This window comes from Salvelinus namaycush, chromosome 2 (genome assembly GCF_016432855.1).
Source record: "Salvelinus namaycush isolate Seneca chromosome 2, SaNama_1.0, whole genome shotgun sequence".
Classification (NCBI taxonomy): Eukaryota; Metazoa; Chordata; class Actinopteri; order Salmoniformes; family Salmonidae; genus Salvelinus; species Salvelinus namaycush.
Window position 1 is genome coordinate 69,738,093 of NC_052308.1, and position 18,806 is coordinate 69,756,898.

An 18,806-nucleotide genomic window follows, 5' to 3' on the forward strand; every position below is an offset into this window, starting at 1 on the left:
GACAATGCCCCCATGCACAAAGCGAGGCCCATACAGAAATGGTTTGTCGAGATCAGTGTGGAAAAACTTGACTGGCCTGCACAGAGCCCTGACCTCAACCCCATCGAACACCTTTGGGATGAATTGGAACGCCGACTGCGAGCCAGTTCCTATAGCCCAACATAGCCTGACCTCATTAATGCTCTTGCGACTGAATGGAAGCAAATCTCCACAGCAATGTTCCAAAATCTCTTGGAAAGCTTTCCCAGGAGAGAGGAGGCTGTTATAGCAGCAAAGGGGGGACAAACTCCATATTAATGCCCATGATGTTGGAATGAGATGTTCGATGACCAGGTGTCCACATAGATTTACTTTTGATACTTACGTATATTTAAAACCAAATACTTTCAGACTTTTACTTTAGTATTTTACTGAGTGTCTTTCACTTTTATTTGAGTTAATTTCTATGAAGGTATCTTTCCTTTTACTCAAGTATGACAATTGTGTACTTTTTACACTGCTAGCAGTTAGTGGATTTCTGGGCAACAGGAGTCTCTGCTAATTAGTTATAGGATGACTAACAATGGAGTTGAATACACATCTAATAAGTTTTATTTTCCATTAATTACATGGCTATTATAATGTATTAATCAGTTGCACCATAATATCAAAATGCCTATGTATTTATATTATTAAGTTAAGTTACTGTTTTACATTTCCATTCTTTATTTATGTTATCTGTTTATTTATTTTACCCCGGAAGTTATCGTCCAACTCGTTTTTTTCCCGGATTAATCCAACATGGCCGCGTCTTTGTGATTTACGATACATGTACAGTCAAGCTCCAAAAAAATTTAAAACATGCAAATCAAAGAAGTAGTAAAGTGGAATGTACGGGTGTCTATGCTGTATGCTTTCGGTATATGGACAATGCTCGGCACATACGGATATTATCAGTACATGGGTCGCAATGAAGTAAAGCCAGGTAGGCTACGCGCGGCACAGCAGCTCAGCTAGCGTTAGCTAACTAGCTAGCAGTCACAGTTTGTCTAGGTAGCTATTTATCTAAATATCAATACCATAGCTACAGATCACATTATATTATGGACTGTTATTGAACAAGCTGCTAATGATTTCTAATGGAAGTGCTTCCAAAGATTGACAATATTGAATTTCCTTGACCTTGCAATTGTTGATAAGCTCAAGCTAGACTTGTATCAGAATTCAGCACAAATGTACTTTTTTTTCAATTACAAAATTGCATGTTTAGTAAATTCTGTGTTCATCTTATCATTCTGCAGTCAAAGAAGAGGAGGAACAACCTCCAAATCCTAGAGAAGTGACTATCCAGAGTGCACACATGAAAACCACCATCGTCTACAAGGAAAACTTTGTTCCTTATTCTACAAGGATCTACAATTTTGTCAGCTCGCTCAGTCGGGACTCTGCATCTGCTGACAGCCAAGACAATACAAAGTAATGGTGAAAACGTTAAAATTGACATGAACTGATGCCATTGCCTGCCTAGGCTACCACATTTGAGATGAGTGTAGCAAAATACTTAGGAATTAACACTGTAAATTGTACATTGAATATATCTCTGTGTAAAATACACTGACTGAAATTATTTGTCACTTGTATGAATTGAAATACCACAGTATCCCTCTGTTCGAGAACCCCTCTGCAAGCCTTGAAACCCTCTCTACCTACACTGCACACGTTCTCAATGCAAAGTGTAGACAACATCTGGCTGTTGAACTTCTAGATGTGGCAGTGATAACCTGTCCTGTACATTGCTGCTGTATTACATTCAGTCCATGTAACATTTTGCTACAAAAATCTGAAATAGGAGCATAACCTTTATACAACTAGTAGTGTCTGACAAGCTGGCCTATATCATGCATGATTTTCAGCACTTCAAGATTAAATCAATATAACTTCTGTCAAATAAACTTAGTTTGTAAATTAAGTGCAACTGCTAATTCAATGTTTGCTGTTGTCTGTGTTGATCACAGTAATGTAATATCCATTTATCTGAGGACACACTACACATTAGCCTGTTATGATCTGTTGATTGTGTCTGGATGATAAAATTGGGGAAGTACCAGTACCACTCGCCACTTTTTAATTGGAGAAAACTGTTAGCAGTAAAATATTTCACATTTGAAAATGTTCATGATGTGAAGAGGGAATTCAACAATTCTTGGAGGGTAGTGAAAGTAGCTCCTATCCTGCTGCGTTAGTTCTCCTTACCTGCTGTGTTAGTTCTCCTTGCCTGCTGCGTTAGTTCTCCTTACCCACTGCGTTAGTTCTCCTTACCTGCTGCGTTAGTTCTCCTTGCCTGCTGTGTTAGTTCTCCTTACCTGCTGCGTTAGTTCTCCTTACCTGCTGCGTTAGTTCTCCTTACCTGCTGCGTTAGTTCTCCTTACCCACTGCGTTAGTTCTCCTTGCCTGCTGCGTTAGTTCTCCTTACCTGCTGCGTTAGTTCTCCTTGCCTGCTGCGTTAGTTCTCCTTGCCTGCTGCGTTAGTTCTCCTTACCTGCTGCGTTAGTTCTCCTTACCTGCTGCGTTAGTTCTCCTTACCTGCTGCGTTAGTTCTCCTTACCCACTGCGTTAGTTCTCCTTGCCTGCTGCGTTAGTTCTCCTTACCTGCTGCGTTAGTTCTCCTTGCCTGCTGCGTTAGTTCTCCTTGCCTGCTGCGTTAGTTCTCCTTGCCTGCTGCGTTAGTTCTCCTTGCCTGCTGCGTTAGTTCTCCTTACCTGCTGCGTTAGTTCTCCTTACCTGCTGCGTTAGTTCTCCTTACCTGCTGCGTTAGTTCTCCTTACCCACTGCGTTAGTTCTCCTTACCTGCTGCGTTAGTTCTCCTTACCTGCTGCGTTAGTTCTCCTTACCTGCTGCGTTAGTTCTCCTTACCCACTGCGTTAGTTCTCCTTACCTGCTGCGTTAGTTCTCCTTGCCTGCTGCGTTAGTTCTCCTTACCCACTGCGTTAGTTCTCCTTGCCTGCTGCGTTAGTTCTCCTTACCTGCTGCGTTAGTTCTCCTTACCTGCTGCGTTAGTTCTCCTTGCCTGCTGTGTTAGTTCTCCTTGCCTGCTGTGTTAGTTCTCCTAACCTGCTACGTAACGTCACTTCTGTCCGTAGCTGAACATAGAAGCCAACCGTTCCAGAGAAGCCATCAGGATCACCACAGCAGTACCTCAGATCCCCCCCAGGTCACCCTGCACCAGCGTTCGCTTTGTGTTCCAGCGCCAACTGATTTACAAATGAAGCACTGGATAAAGCAGATGCTTCTTGAGCCATACCACCAAGAGTAACTACTACTAATACATTTTAATCCCTGATGAAGGTTAAAGGCTGGTTAATAAAAATGTGTTTTTATCCACATACAGTCAGGTCCAAAATTATTGACACCCTTGATAAAGATGAACAAAAAAGACTGTATAAAATAAATAATACAAATATTGAACTACAATATTTTATGCTCCCATAAATCTTGCAATTATAATATTTTATGCTAATATAATTGCTCAGAGAAAGAGATTTTGTTTAACAAGTACATATATATATATATATATTTAAATATTTAAGATAAGGGTTGAAATTCATGTCTCCCATGTTTTCAAAACTCCAGCACCCTCTCCTTGTGAGGATAATGACACTGAGCCAACTCTGGATGGTTCTGACTTAGAATATGTGGACTACTACAAATACCTAGGTCTCTGGTTAGACTGTAGACTCTCCTTTCAGACTCACATTAAGCATCTCCAATCCAAAATTAAATCTAGAGTCAGCTTCCTATTTCGCAAAACAAAGCCTCCTTCACTCATGCTGCCAAACATACCCTCGTAAAACTGACTATCCTACCGATCCATGATTTCGGCGATGTCATTTACAAAATAGCCTCCACAACTCTATTCAGCAAATTGGATGTAGTGTATCACAGTGCCATCCGTTTTGTCATCATAGCCCCATATACAGTTGAAGTCGGAAGTTTACATACACTTAGGTTGGAGTCATTAAAACTCGTTTTTCAACCACTCCAAATATTTCTTGTTAACAAACTATAGTTTTGGCAAGTCGGTTAGGACATCTACTTTGTGCATGACACAAGTCATTTTTCCAACAATTGTTTACAGATTATTTCACTTATAATTCACTGTATCACAATTCCAGTGAGTCGGAAGTTTACATACACTTAGGTGACTGTGCCTTTAAACAGCTTGGAATATTCCAGAAAATTATGTCATGGCTTTAGAAGCTTCTGGTAGGCTAATTGACATCATTTGAGTCAATTAGAGGTGTACCTGTGGATGTATTTCAAGGACTACCTTCAAACTCAGTGTCTCTTTGCTTGACATCATGGGAAAATCAAAAGAAATCAGCCAAGATCTCAGAAAAAAAATTGTAGACCTCCACAAGTCTGGTTCATCCTTGGGAGCAATTTCCAAACGCCTGAAGGTACCACGTTCATCTGTACAAACAATAGTACGCAAGTACACACACCATGGGACCACGCAGCCACCATACCGCTCAGGAAGGAGACGCATTCTGTCTCCTAGAGATGAACATACTTTGGTGCAAAAAGTGCAAATCAATTCCAGAACAACAGCAAAGGACCGTGTGAAGATGCTAGTGGAAACGGGTACTAAAGTATCTATATCCACAGTTAAACGAGTCCTATATCTACATAACCTGAAATGCCGCTCAACAAGGAAGAAGCCACTGCTCCAAAACCGCCATAAAAAAGCCAGACAACGGTTTGCAAGTGCACATGGGGACAAAGATTTTACTTTTTGTAGAAATGTCCTCTGGTCTGATGAAACAAAAACAAAACTGTTTGGCCATAATGACCATCGTTATGTTTGGAGGGGAAAGGAGGAGGCTTGCAAGCCGAGGGGTGGCAGCATCATGTTGTGGGGGTGCTTTGCTGCAGGAGGGACTGGTGCACTTCACAAAATAGATGGCATCATGAGGGAGGAAAATGGTGTGGATATATTGAAGCAACATCTCAAGACATCAGTCAGGAAGTTAAAGCTTGGTCGCAAATGGGTCTTCCAAATGTACAATGACCCCAAGCACACTTTCAAAGTTGTGGCAAAATGGCTATAGGACAAGAAAGTCAAGGTATTGGAGTGGCCATCACAAAGCCCTGACCTCAATCCTATGGAAAATGTGTGGGCAGAACTGAAAAAGTGTGTGCGAGTAAGGCCTACAAACCTGACTCAGTTAGACCAGCTCTGTCAGGAGGAATGGGCCAAAATTCACCCAACTTCTTGTGGGTAACTTGTGGAAGGCTACCTGAAATGTTACTGAAAGAAATAAAAGCTGAAGTCAATCATTCTCTCTACTATTATTCTGACATTTCACATTCTTAAAATAAAGTGGTGATCCTAACTGACCTAAAACAGGGAATATTTACTAGGATTAAATGTCAGAAATTGTGAAAAACTGAGTTTAAATGTATTTTGCTAAGGTATATGTAAACTTCCAACTTCAACTGTACTACCCACCACTGCGACCTGTATGCTCTCGTTGGCTGGCCCTCGCTACATATTCGTCGCCAAACCCATTGGCTCCAGGTCATCTATAAGTCTTTGCTAGGTAAAGCCCCGCCTTATCTCAGCTCACTGGTCACCATAGCAACACCCACCCGTAGCACGCGCTCCAGCAGATATATTTCACTGGTCATTCCCAAAGCCAACACCTTCTTTGGCCGCCTTTCCTTCCAGTTCTCTGCTGCCAATGACTGGAACGAATTGCAAAAATCACTGAAGCTGGAGTCTTATATCTCCCTCACTAACTTTAAGCATCAGCTGTCAGAGCAGCTTACCGATCACTGCACCTGTACACAGCCCATCTGTAAATAGCCCACCCAACTACCTCATCCCCATATTGTTATTTTTTGTTGTTGCTCTTTTTCACCCCAGTATCTCTACTTGCACATCATCATCTGCACATCTATCACTCCAGTGTTAATGCTAAATTGTAATTATTTCGCCACTATGGCCTATTTATTGCCTTACCTCCCTAACCTTACTACATTTGCACACACTGTATATATATTTTTCTATTGTGTTATTGACTGTATGTTTGTTTATCCCATGTATAACTCTGCATTGTTGTTTTTGTCGCATTGCTTTGCTTTATCTTGGCCAGGTCGCAGATGTAAGTGAGAACTTGTTCTCAACTGGCCTACCAGGTTAAATAAAGGTGAAATATATATATATATATATATATTTTTTTTTTATGTAAATGTTTTATGAGATTGGAGAACACTTTGGTCGGGATCTTTGACCATTCCTCCATACAAAATCTTTCCAGATCCTTGATGGTCTTGTGTGTGCTTGGGGTTATTGTCTTGCTGGAAGATCCATTTGCGGCCAAGTTTCAGCCTCCTGACAGAGGCAACCAGGTTTTGGGCTAAAATGTCCTGGTACTTGGTAAAGTTCATGATACCATTGACGTTAACAAGTGCCTCTAGACCAGTGGAACCAAAATAACCCCATAACATCCAAGATCCACCACCATATTTTACACTAGTTTTACACTGAGTTACTTTTCTGCATACTTGTCCATGTTTCAATGCCAACACCACCACTGGTGTGCGTGGCCAAAGAGCTCTATTTTCATTTCACCTGACCATAGCACCAGTTCCAATTGCCAATGCTGTTTATCAAACTCCAGGTGGTGCTGTGGTCAGATGACATGAAAATAGGCTTAGTGTCGTTATCATCGCAAGAGGAGGGTGCTGAAGAATTGAAAACGGGTGCCATTTTGACCCCAATCTTTTATTTTATTACTTGTTCATTTTAAACAAAATATTTTTCTCAATTGTATTAGTATAAAATAATTTAAAAAACTTTTAGCATACAATATACATTAGCTAAGTATTTGTTTTATTTATTTTATACAGTCTTAATTTCTGCCAAAAATGTTGGTTCTGACTGTATATCTCTTTCATACACAGACCAAAATCACACTAATTTCCCATACATGCTTTTTTGTACCAGCTTTTTTTGTATATCTGAAAGGGGTAAAAATAAACATGGTAAATTAAAAGCCACCTGAAGACCTAGTCATGATTCCTGCATTTTCACAGACCCTGTAACCAAAATACAGGTATCGGGTCTGTGTGAATGGTGCTCTGCTTTTTTTCATTACCACTTCCATTGTTTAACACCTCCCTAATTTGAAATGCAAACAGGCCCAATGGTTTAACAACACCTTACCCTTCCAATGTGCCAGTTACCCACTGATATGTATAAAAGGGGTACAGTATACTGTCTGCAAGACAATAGTAAATAAGGTGCTGTTTGAAAGGGGGTCAACATTGCCTAATATATATTTTATTTTTTACAGGTAATATACCACATTTTCTGTCTGAAATGGGTATTACACTGCCCTCCAGGAGTTGCTGAATTTCCTCTTCATTTTGCTCCACAATTCATGCTCCCTGGTGTGGAGAGCGAGGTAGTGACAGTGCTCCCTTCCCTTCGAAAATGCTCATAATGACAGTACCGTAGGTTTTTGGGACAGATGTGCAAAACACCAATTTAACCCCAGGAATCAGTACAGAAGGTATTTTTAGCACGTTTATGCTGTCTGATATGGCAGCAAAAGTTATCTACTGTACTCCCAACTGCTGTCGCTAGATGCCTCTGACAACGCAGCAAGGTTTCATGGGAAGTATGACGTTTACGTATGTGCACCACTTCAATCTGATTCGTTCTAGCGAGCGAGCTAATCAAAACAATGAAGGCAATCATTCAAAGAGTGACAACGGCGTGCGTGTCAGGTGAGTAACGCTGTTTACTTATTATTATTTTATTTCTATATCGCTCATAGTGTCAAAGAATGACAGTTCTTCACCGGTAGGCATTTTGCAGGCAGCACAGAGGATTGCTAACGTTAGCTACAGTAGTTTGGTAGTCGCACGGATATCCAATCAAATCTAACGTTATTTGTAAAACACATTTTCAGTGGTGTAAAGTAACTTAAGTAAAAACACTTTAAAGTAATACTTCAGTCGGTTTAGGGGGTATCTGTACTTTACTATTTATATTATTGACAACTTTTACTTTCACTTCTACATTCCTAATGAAAATAATGTACAATTTACTCCATAAATTTGCAGCATACTACTACTTGCAAGACTGCCAGTGTGTGCTAGATAAACCACACTTTTTTAGGAGGATGTGTCTGACACTGAATAATGAAAATGATTGATTTTATAATTCTGTACTGTGTTGTCACAGTGGGAGAGGTGCCCGTTAGCTCAATAGGCAGAGGACTGTGTGTGTTGCTGGGTATATCCATGGAGGACACACAGAAGGATGTTGACTACATGTGAGTAGCCAGTTGAGAGCATGTGAGTAAGCCAGTTGAGAGCAAGTTCTCATTTACAACTGCGACCTGGCCAAGATAAAGCAAAGCAGTGTGACACAAACAACACAGAGTTAAACATGGGATAAACAAACATACAGTCAATAACAGTCAATAACACAATAGAAAAATCTATATACAGTGTGTGCAAATGTAGTAAGATTAGGGAGGTAAGGCCAAAAAAAACCCGGCCAAATCGGTGTCCAAAAATACCGATTTCTGATTGTTATGAAAACTTGAAATCGGCCCTAATTAATCGTCCATTGCGATTAATCGGTCGACCTCTAGTCCAGAGTAGTGATGCTAGATGGGCGGACGGGTGCGGGCAGCGGTCGGTTGAAGAGCATGCATTTAGTTTTACTTGCTTTTAAGAGCAGTTGGAGGCCATGGAAGGAGTGTTATATGGCATTGAAGCTCGTCTGGAGGTTTGTTAACACAGTGTCCAAAGAAGGGCCAGAAGTATACAGAATGGTGTCGTCTGCGTAGAAGTGGATCAGAATCACAAGGAACAAGAGCGACATCATTGATCTATACAGAGAAAAGAGTCGGCCCGAGAATTGAACCCTGTGGCACCCCCATAGAGACTGCCAGAGGTCCGGACAACAGGCCCTCCGATTTGACACAATGAACTCTATCTGAGAAGTATTTGGTGAACCAGGCGAGGTAGTCATTTGACAGTCGAAAGGCTTGGCCAGGTCGATGAAGACGGCTGCACAGTATTGTCTTTTATCGATGGCGGTTATGATTTCGTTTAGGACCTTGAGCGTGGCTGAGGTGCACCCATGACCAGCTCGGAAACCAGATTGCATAGCGGAGAAGGTACGGTGGGATTCGAAATGGTCGGTGATCTGTTTGTTAACTTGGCTTTTGAAGACTTTAGAAAAGCAGGGTAGGATAGATATAGGTTCATTCAGTCTCAAAACATTGTCTTTGCGCTACGGTACTGTAGACCTTCTCCTACATAGGCAGGGCATAAGGGCCAGGGCAGGTTCATATCTGTAATAGGAATTTGTAAGACAACCGTATCATTCACTTAGAGCTATTCTTTTGTATTTAGCCCAATAAGTTTGGAACATCTGCACAAAATACTTGCTCACTCCTATAGCCATCTCCTTTGTGACCCCAACACATAAAGATTTGAATAAATTAATTATATATTTCAATCAATTCTACGCCCCAACATTAATTTCTTTGCTTCTCAGGGTTCGTAAGATCCTCAACCTGCGTCTGTTTGACGATGAGAACGGCCGGGCGTGGAGCAAAAGCGTCATGGACAAGGACTATGAAGTCCTATGTGTCAGTTAGTTCACTCTGCAGTGCATACTAAAGGGTAACAAGCCAGACTTCCATGCTGTCATGCCTGCAGAGCTGTCCCAGCCCTTCTATAATAACATCCTGGAACACCTGAGGAGCACCTACAAGCCGGAGATGATCAAAGGTGGGTGAACACACAGGACTAAATAGAAAACGATATTACTATGGGTGAACATCATTGACTGACACATACAGTCTGCTAAATACGCACTAGGCCTATATCAGCTGCTATAACTATATTACGAGCTACTCAACAAGCCTGAGATGATCAAAGGTGGGTAGCCTAGCGGTTAGAGCGTTGGTACAGTAACCGGCAGGTTCCTTGTTCGAATCCTAGAGCTGGCAAGGTGTAAAAATCTGCCGTTCTGCCCTTGAGCAAGGCAGGTAACAACAACTGCTCCCCGGGTGTCGGTTAAGGCAGCCCCCCCGCACCTCTCTGGTTATGAGGGGCTGGGTTAAATGCGGAAGACACATTTCAGTTGAATGCATTGAGTTGTACAACTGACTAGGTGTCAGTGTTCCCTCTAAGCTGCGTACAGCTCCCATCAGACTGCCGCGCAGAAGAAATATCCGTCCAGCCAGAGAAGCATGAGTTTGAACTTCACTCACCTTTCTTGACTTTTCCCCTTTAGTTAATTAACACTATCAACATTTCGCTCTACTGTGGGAGTTGTGATCGAATCAACGCAATGTTAACCAATTTCAATGTAACATACCGCCATAAAACAAACTATTCAAGACTTGGTATGCACAACTAAATGTGCAAGATATTTTCTTGTAGGCAAGAGCGCATTGGAGTTGGATTCTATAGTATTGACAGGCAAGACTCAGGGGCGTACTCTACACAGACCAGTGCGCCATAACTAATCAGAGCTGCAGTAGGCCTATATGCAAATAACCATTGCCGTATATGGATCTGTGTCTTTCACTTTGAACTGGACTGTTTTTAGGCTGCAGTATGAGCGGTCTTGTTTTGAGATCAGAGCGAAAGCTGCATGTTGCCACCTGTGCACTTTTGTTCATATTCTTTGCTAGTTAGTGAGTTATTAGCCCAGTTATAGATCATTTCTAGTCACCAATAGGGGAGTGGTTGCTTCCTACAAGAGCACAAAACGTCTACATTTCTTGACATCTTTGAAAACGAGTCAGGTAAATAGCTTTGTTTAGGTCTTAAAAGGGGCAGTGTTGTATTTTGAGACAATAAGCATAGCATAGCTCAATTTGTCTGATTCTCTAATAATGGTATGGAAATAATGTATTTTATTTTGAAAAGTGGTTTCTTGCATAAAAAAATCACAAGTCTCAGTCGTCTCCTTGTCTGAATGACAGGTGTATAAACAGGTTAATGTCAAGCCCTGCATGTTTTTTTTTCAAAAGTCTCATGGAATGTAGACTTACATTGAACACGGCACATTGGCTGCTAATGTAGGCTGAATGATAGAAAAGCTATTTCCGTGTAAAAATGTTTTGGGATGCATTTTTCTCCATTGTTTTTGATGGTAGGCCACTCGGGTAGGTCTACATTATGATCAAATAGCCACAGTAGCCTACTTGACCACTCTTACAACTGTAACTTAAAGCAGGTACAACCTCAGTGTTCACAGTAAACGCGTGCCGGAAGTTGCACAGAATTTTCACAACCTTCAAGTTTGCGCTCAGCAGACCTTAAATTTGCTCAGTGCCCAATTTTTTTTAGGGAACATTGCTTGGTATCCCATTTCCTTTTTTCACTATTGAGTTGAACCAAGCTGAGGTGTGTTATGTGCTGACCTAGTTACGCTTCCACTTTAGTTGCTGGAACCATGCTGGAAAGGACAATGTGAACCGATAATATCAGAGCCAGCACTATAGGTCGGGTCAGCGCGATAGTGTGAAAAGGGTACAAGAATACAGTAGGCTACACAAGCACTAGGCCTATACACTGAGTGTACAAAATTATGACATAGACTGACCAGGTGAAAGCTATGATCCCTTATTGATGTCACTTGTTAAATCCACTTCAATCAGTGTAGATGAAGGGAAGGAGACAAGTTAGAGAAGGATTTTTAAGCCTTGAGACAATTGATACATGGATTGCAGATGTGTGCCATTCAGAGGGTGAATGGGCAAGACAAAAGATTTAAGTGTCTTTGAACGACATATAGGTAGGTGCCAGGCGCACTGGTTTCTGTCAAGAACTGCAACGCTGCTGGGTTTTTCACGCTCAACTGTTTCCTGTGAGAATCAAGAATGGTCCACCACCCAAAGGACATCCAACCAACTTGACACAACTGTGGGATGCATTGGAGTCAACATGGGCCAGCATCCATGTGAAACGCTTTCGACACCTTCTAGAATCCATGCCCCGACAAATTGAGGCCGTTCTGAGGGCAAGGGGAGGGGGTATATTGTAATATACACTATCTACTGGCCTGGGCTGGGTGAGAGAAACACTGCAAAATGAGTCATATATAGAGTTTTTAAAATAGACTGCTATTGAACAGAATTTCACATCCAGTGACCCAAAAGTGTCGAGGACACTTTGCTGTGTAGGCAGTTTGTGGGCGGAGAGAAATGAACTCTCATAAGACACTCTAGATAGGAAAAGCCTAAATGAAGAGATCATTTTGATACCTTGGGTATTTAATAGATATGTAAACGGATCGGCATTCTTCTAAGTGTGTGGTTTTAATATTTAATAGCATTGGGTCAATGTTTTGCTTGATCAGGGTAATGGTTGCAAAAGGTCATTTGTTCAAGCAAAGAGGTGAAGCTAAACTGAACAAAAATATAAATGCAACATGCAACAATTTCAAAGATTTTACTGAGTTACAGTTCATATAACGAAATAAGTCAATTAAAGTACATTTATTAGGCCCTAATCTATGGTTTTCACATGACTGGGAAGGGGTGCTGCCATGGGTGGGCCTGGGAGGGCATAGGCCCACCCACTTGGGAGCCAGGCTCAGCCAATCAGAATGAGTTTTTCCCCACAAAGGGGCATTATAACAGACAGAATTACTCCTCACCACCCCCTCAGATGATCCCGCAGGTGAAGAAGCCAGATGTGGAGGTGGTATGCGGTTGTGACGCCGGTTGGATGGACTGCCAAATTCTGTAAAATGACGTTGGAGGCAGCTTATGGTAGAGAAATGAACATTCAATTATCTGGCAACAGCTCTGGTGGACATTCCTGCAGTGAGCATGCCAATTGCATGCTCCCTCAACTTGAGCCATCTGTGGCATTGTGTTGTGTGACAATTTTAAAGTGTCCTTTTATTGTCTTCAGCACAAGGTGCACCTGTGTAATGATCATGCTGTTTAACCAGCTTCTTGATTATCCACACATGTCAGGTGGGTGGATTATATTTGCGAAGGAGAAATGCTCACTAACAGGGATGCAAAAAAAATTGTGCACAACATTTGAGAGAAATACGCTTTTTGTGCATATGGAAAATCTGGGCTATTTTTATGAAACATGGGACCAACACTCAACATTTAATTTTTGTTCAGTGTAATTGATAGCCTAAGGTCAATAAGGTCAATATCACAAACACCTGGAGAACAATAGTGAATAGAAGGGTTGCTGTTCATAGCCTGGGGAATTGAGACACAAGCTTAAGGCTTGACCAGGGTTAGGGTTGATAAGCCAATGCACTCCTAAGTGAAACAGCCTAGACTACAGGGTCACGTGCAGTAGCCTTTATCCTTGAGGCCACTCAAGACTTGACCCCTGACCTGAAAGGCTCGGAATTAGTTGAATCCCCTGCTTTCCTGTTGAAACAGAGGTTACATACATTGGTCTATAAGGTCATAGTTCACAGTGCAAATGTTATGGTGGTGAATTGGGTCTATAAGGTCATAGTTCATAGTTTAATTTTTTCAACCTTTATTTAACCAGGTAAGCCAGTTGAGAACAAGTTCTCATTTACAACTGCGACCTGGCCAAGATAAAGCAAAGCAGTGTGACACAAACAACACAGAGTTAAACATGGGATAAACAAACGTACAGTCAATAACAGTCAATAACACAATAGAAAAATCTATATACAGTGTGTGCAAATGTAGTAAGATTAGGGAGGTAAGGCCAAAAAAAAAACGGCCAAATCGGTGTCCAAAAATACCGATTTCCGATTGTTATGAAAACTTGAAATCGGCCCTAATTAATCGGCCATTGCGATTAATCGGTCGACCTCTAGTCCAGAGTAGTGATGCTAGATGGGCGGACGGGTGCGGGCAGCGGTCGGTTGAAGAGCATGCATTTAGTTTTACTTGCTTTTAAGAGCAGTTGGAGGCCATGGAAGGAGTGTTATATGGCATTGAAGCTCGTCTGGAGGTTTGTTAACACAGTGTCCAAAGAAGGGCCAGAAGTATACAGAATGGTGTCGTCTGCGTAGAAGTGGATCAGAATCACAAGGAACAAGAGCGACATCATTGATCTATACAGAGAAAAGAGTCGGCCCGAGAATTGAACCCTGTGGCACCCCCATAGAGACTGCCAGAGGTCCGGACAACAGGCCCTCCGATTTGACACAATGAACTCTATCTGAGAAGTATTTGGTGAACCAGGCGAGGCAGTCATTTGACAGTCGAAAGGCTTGACCAGGTCGATGAAGTCGGCTGCACAGTATTGTCTTTTATCGATGGCGGTTATGATTTCGTTTAGGACCTTGAGCGTGGCTGAGGTGCACCCATGACCAGCTCGGAAGCCAGATTGCATAGCGGAGAAGGTACGGTGGGATTCGAAATGGTCGGTGATCTGTTTGTTAACTTGGCTTTTGAAGACTTTAGAAAAGTAGGATAGATATAGGTCTCTAACAGTTTGGGTCTAGAGTGTCTCCCCCTTTGAAGAGGGGGATGATCGCGGCAGCTTTCCAAACTTTAGGGATCTCAGACGATACGAAAGAGAGGTTGAACAGGCTAGTAATAGGGGTTGCAACAATTGCGGCGGATAATTTTAGAAAGAGAGGGTCCAGATTGTTTAGCCCAGCTGATTTGTAGGGGTCTGGATTTTGCAGCTCTTTCAGAACATCAGCTATCTGGATTTGGGTTAAGGGGAAGTGGGGGAGGCTTGGGCAAGTTGCTGTGGGGGGTGCAGAGCTGTTGGCCAGGGTATGGGTAGCCAGGTGGAGAGCATGGCCAGCCGTAGAAAAAATCTCATTGAAATTCTCAATTATTGTAGATTTATCGGTGGTGACAGTGTTTCCTAGCCTCAGTGCAGTGGGCAGCTGGGAGGAGGTGCTCTTATTCTCCATGGACTTTACAGTGCAAAGGTTAGGGTGGTTCCACATCTACATAGGGGGTTGGTGGCGAATTATAAGGTCGTTGGTCACGGCATAGAAATAAACATTGTTATATAACATTTTCGCTGCGGCAGGTAGCCTAGTGGTTAGAGCTTTGGACTAGTAACCGAAAGTTTGCAAGATCGAATCCCCAAGCTGACAAGGTACAAAAATCTGTCGTTCTGCCCCTGAACAAGGCAGTTAACCCACTGTTCCTAGGCCGTCATTGAAAATCAGAATTTGTTCTTCACTGACTTGCCTAGTTAAATAAAGGTAAAATATTTAATTATATGGTCACAGTGCAAGGGTTATGGCAGTTCCACATTGGGGTGGTTTTCTTTTATCAGGTCGTAGTTGAGGATGGTGTTTGGTGGTGAATTGGTTCAAGCCACCAGGGAGAAGGTGTAGTGGAGGAACTCTGTGTCCCTGCTTGTCGTGGGACGCAAGCTCTCTAATTAGTCTTCTCACTGCCAAGGCCCAATCGCCTGAGTGGGAGAAACGAGATGATTCTGCACTTTTTAGAACACACCACCCAGCCACCGGTTTCATGGGCAGATGATGTAATAAATCGAAGCATACCTGGACCAACCGGGAACATTTAAGTATAAACGTCCTGTCTTATTATATCTTAACACCCTCTACCCCCATGTCCCTGTTGTACTGAGATGCCACCTGCTTATAAATCATTGATATAGATTAATATGCACAATAAGCAAACTGCAGTGGCTGTTACTGGATGGAACGTTGAGTGGTGTCATTTATATGGGCCTGTAGAGGAAGGGGGAAACAAAGGAGGATTCTAGTTCTTCTAACTGTTTTAGACTCATTTATATGTATTAAGGTTAATCTTTACATTTTCCTTTTGTCTTGTGTTTTTAGACGGGCAGTTTGGGGCCTACATGCAGGTTCACATCCAGAATGACGGACCAGTCACCATCGAACTGGTGTCTCCTTCTGCTTCCATGGACCCCAAACAGGTACAGTTGTTGTTGTTGATTTCTGCAAGCAGGAAGTTGGCCCATGGTGTATGATGGTGTCATATTGCGGAGTCTCCCTTTATTAGGCTATGTATTGCTAGACTATATTTGTTCTAAATTGTCCAGACTTTCTCTCAGCACTCAGTCTATCCTGCTATCCTCCAGCAGGTGGTGGTGCAGGCCTAACTTCTCCTTGTAGTAACAGATGGAGAACGGACCATGATCAACATGCAAAGCTGCGCTATTGTTTTTCTTAGTGCAGTTAGTTAGTCAACCTCTGGTCCATGGACCGGCACCGCTCCCTGAGATGTGGCTTACCGGTCCCCGAGATAGCTGTCAGACATTTAGTTGGTCAGTTTTTTGTTGTAATTTTAGTCCCTTGCTTCAAGGAGGTGAACCATAGATTTGCCAGTCCCTGATACAAAAACCAATCCTGATCCTGTAGATGTGTACTGATTATCCCATGAATCTGTCCTGCTCTATCCCATTACCCCTCTGGCCTAGCTGAAAGGCCACTGATTGACCAGAAGTGTCCAGAAGTGTGTGTATGTGTGTGTGTGGGGGAGACATAACATATGATTGGCAGGCCAGGGCGAGGTGGGGGGGGGGGGGGGGGGGGGTGTCGCCGCCACCACCACCACCGCTCTCCCCACAGGGATCGGTTGACTCCTGAGTCACTGTGCACTCTGTTACCATGACGACGGCCTCTGCAGGGGAGACTCAGGCCATGCTGGCTAAGAAATATATTTGAATGTGGAATAATGATTTATGAGTTCTGATGTGTAGCCTAAGTAGTGACAAGTTCACCCACAATGGTATATTAATAATGGATGTCCTCTCTTAGAGCCAGTTTCCTAGACCTAGATTAAGCTCTGTTCTGGACTATAAAGCATGCTCAATCTAAATTCTCCATTGAACATGCTTTCAGGACTAGGCTTAATCCTGATCCAAGAAACCGGCCTTTAGTGTATTACTGGGCATCTGTTTTTGAATGGTAAACTATGTTAAAAGTCATTTCAGGTCATTTAAGTGTATTTTAGGCAATGTATCCATCTTTAAACATGACAAATGGATAACCGTTGGGTAACACTGCTGATTCCACAGTATCTCCCAGTCCTGTTGTGTAACACAGATGGATTTGAAGGAGCAAAAGCCTTGATGAATGTGTTACACCACCACATCTACTTGAAGACATCGCGCGGTGTGGTGAAATCCAGAAGGAGGCTGTTTCTTATACAAGTGTTCAGATCTCCGGATTAGAGGGCTTTGCTCTTATTCATCCCTAGCGTTTGTTTATTAAAAACAGAGAAGTCACTGCGTTAGTCAGTCAGCCCGCCCCTGCTTGCTCGCGTGAGCGAGCCTGTGTTGTGGTGTGTTTGCGACTACGCCTTACCCCGTGTTGGGGTCGAAAATGCAGTGACCCGTGGTCGAGTTGGTGTGGCATCGGAGCGAACACGCCACCACACCACGTCACTACTGGGTGACGTATCCTATCTTTCATAACCATGCACATACACTTACCCACATCATGCATACGCACACACACACGGTACATACAATATATGTAATTTAGAGACACAACACACACACTCCATGTCCCTCATGGATCTTCATCCTCAGCCTCCGGCGGTATCCCAGACTCCCCGGTGGTGAGGACACTGTACTCCCCTCACTTTACGAGACAAAAGAGAGAAGGAAACTGGAGAGGGGGGTAGGCTGGGTAAATATGCCGCAAGACATCAGCAAGGCCTCCCCGAGATGGTTGCATAAGGCCACTTTGTCTGACAGAGAGCGAAAGCCGAGGGAGGGGGGAGGGAGAGATTGAGAGTTGTTTTCATTTTTCACTTTCGGGGGGAACGCAAAGGCAGCAGCTCTCTGTGTGATAAGCAAGCTTAGACTTGAACTTGAAGGTAGAGAAATGCTCACTCTCCTCCTCATCTCTTCCTCTCCTTTCCTCTCCTCTCTCTCACTTCCTCAGTTCCGTCGCTTCGTTTTTTTAAAGGGGAACTTTGTTTCCCTGAGGTTTGCTTACTGTGACTTAAACATGAGCAGTGTGCACCACTGTGTGTCTCAGAATGATTAGAGTCATTTTGTGACAGGACGAAGACTTATCTTCCCTCACTTCCTTCCTGCAATGTTCTATTTAAATGAAATGTTCTTGTGGTTCTGTTACTGCAAGACTCCTTCTGCTCTCAATACTACAACTACTGCTCTTTACACGGCCACCACTCCTACTAATGCTACTGTGTCCAGTGCTACTGTGTCCAGTGCTACTGTGTCCAGTGCTACTGTGTCCAATGCTACTGTGTCCAATACTACTGTGTCCAGTGCTACTGTGTCCAATACTGCTGTGTGCAGTGCTGCTGTGTCTAATGGTACTATGTCTTAATGCTACTAACAGTCTATACAAGTTGCTCTGGATAATAGCACCTGCTAATTGATATTCTATATATGAATATACTGATAACGATGTGCGTTGTATCTTATAGATTTACCATATTGATGGTGGGAGGAGCCGGAGGAGCCAAGTCTGCCAAAATGAACTTCATCTGCAGAGACTGTGAGACGTGACTCTGGACTGTCCTCCTGGAAGAATGTATGGGCCTCTTCCTCTCCATCTTTCTCTACAACATTGGCTGTCTCTGCCTTCTACCCTCTCTGAGTAGAGGAAGACCGTGGCAAAGACATGGAACCTTCCACCCAAATTCCAAAGGCACCTATGACAGAGAGGGCTCGTGGCATCACAAGATGGAGATGTAGGACATTCTCTCACCTTACTTTTGTAGTTCTTGTCTTTAATAAGGACAACACATTTGATATTTATGAATGTTGCGAACATGATATGCTATACTGCTGTTTAGTGGATTTGAATGTAAATGTTGTCATTTTATAAA

The 18,806-nt window shown here is 42.7% G+C and overlaps 1 long non-coding RNA gene and 1 pseudogene across 1 annotated transcript; both read left to right on the forward strand.

Annotated features, from left to right (window-relative positions):
* Positions 1-770: 770 nt before the first annotated feature.
* Positions 771-1,961, forward strand: LOC120027750. Its single transcript, XR_005473339.1, has 2 exons — positions 771-964; positions 1,281-1,961. It is a non-coding gene; the product is annotated as an uncharacterized LOC120027750 (long non-coding RNA).
* A 5,710-nt stretch (positions 1,962-7,671) lies between these two features.
* On the forward strand, positions 7,672-18,806 carry LOC120027753 (annotated as a pseudogene).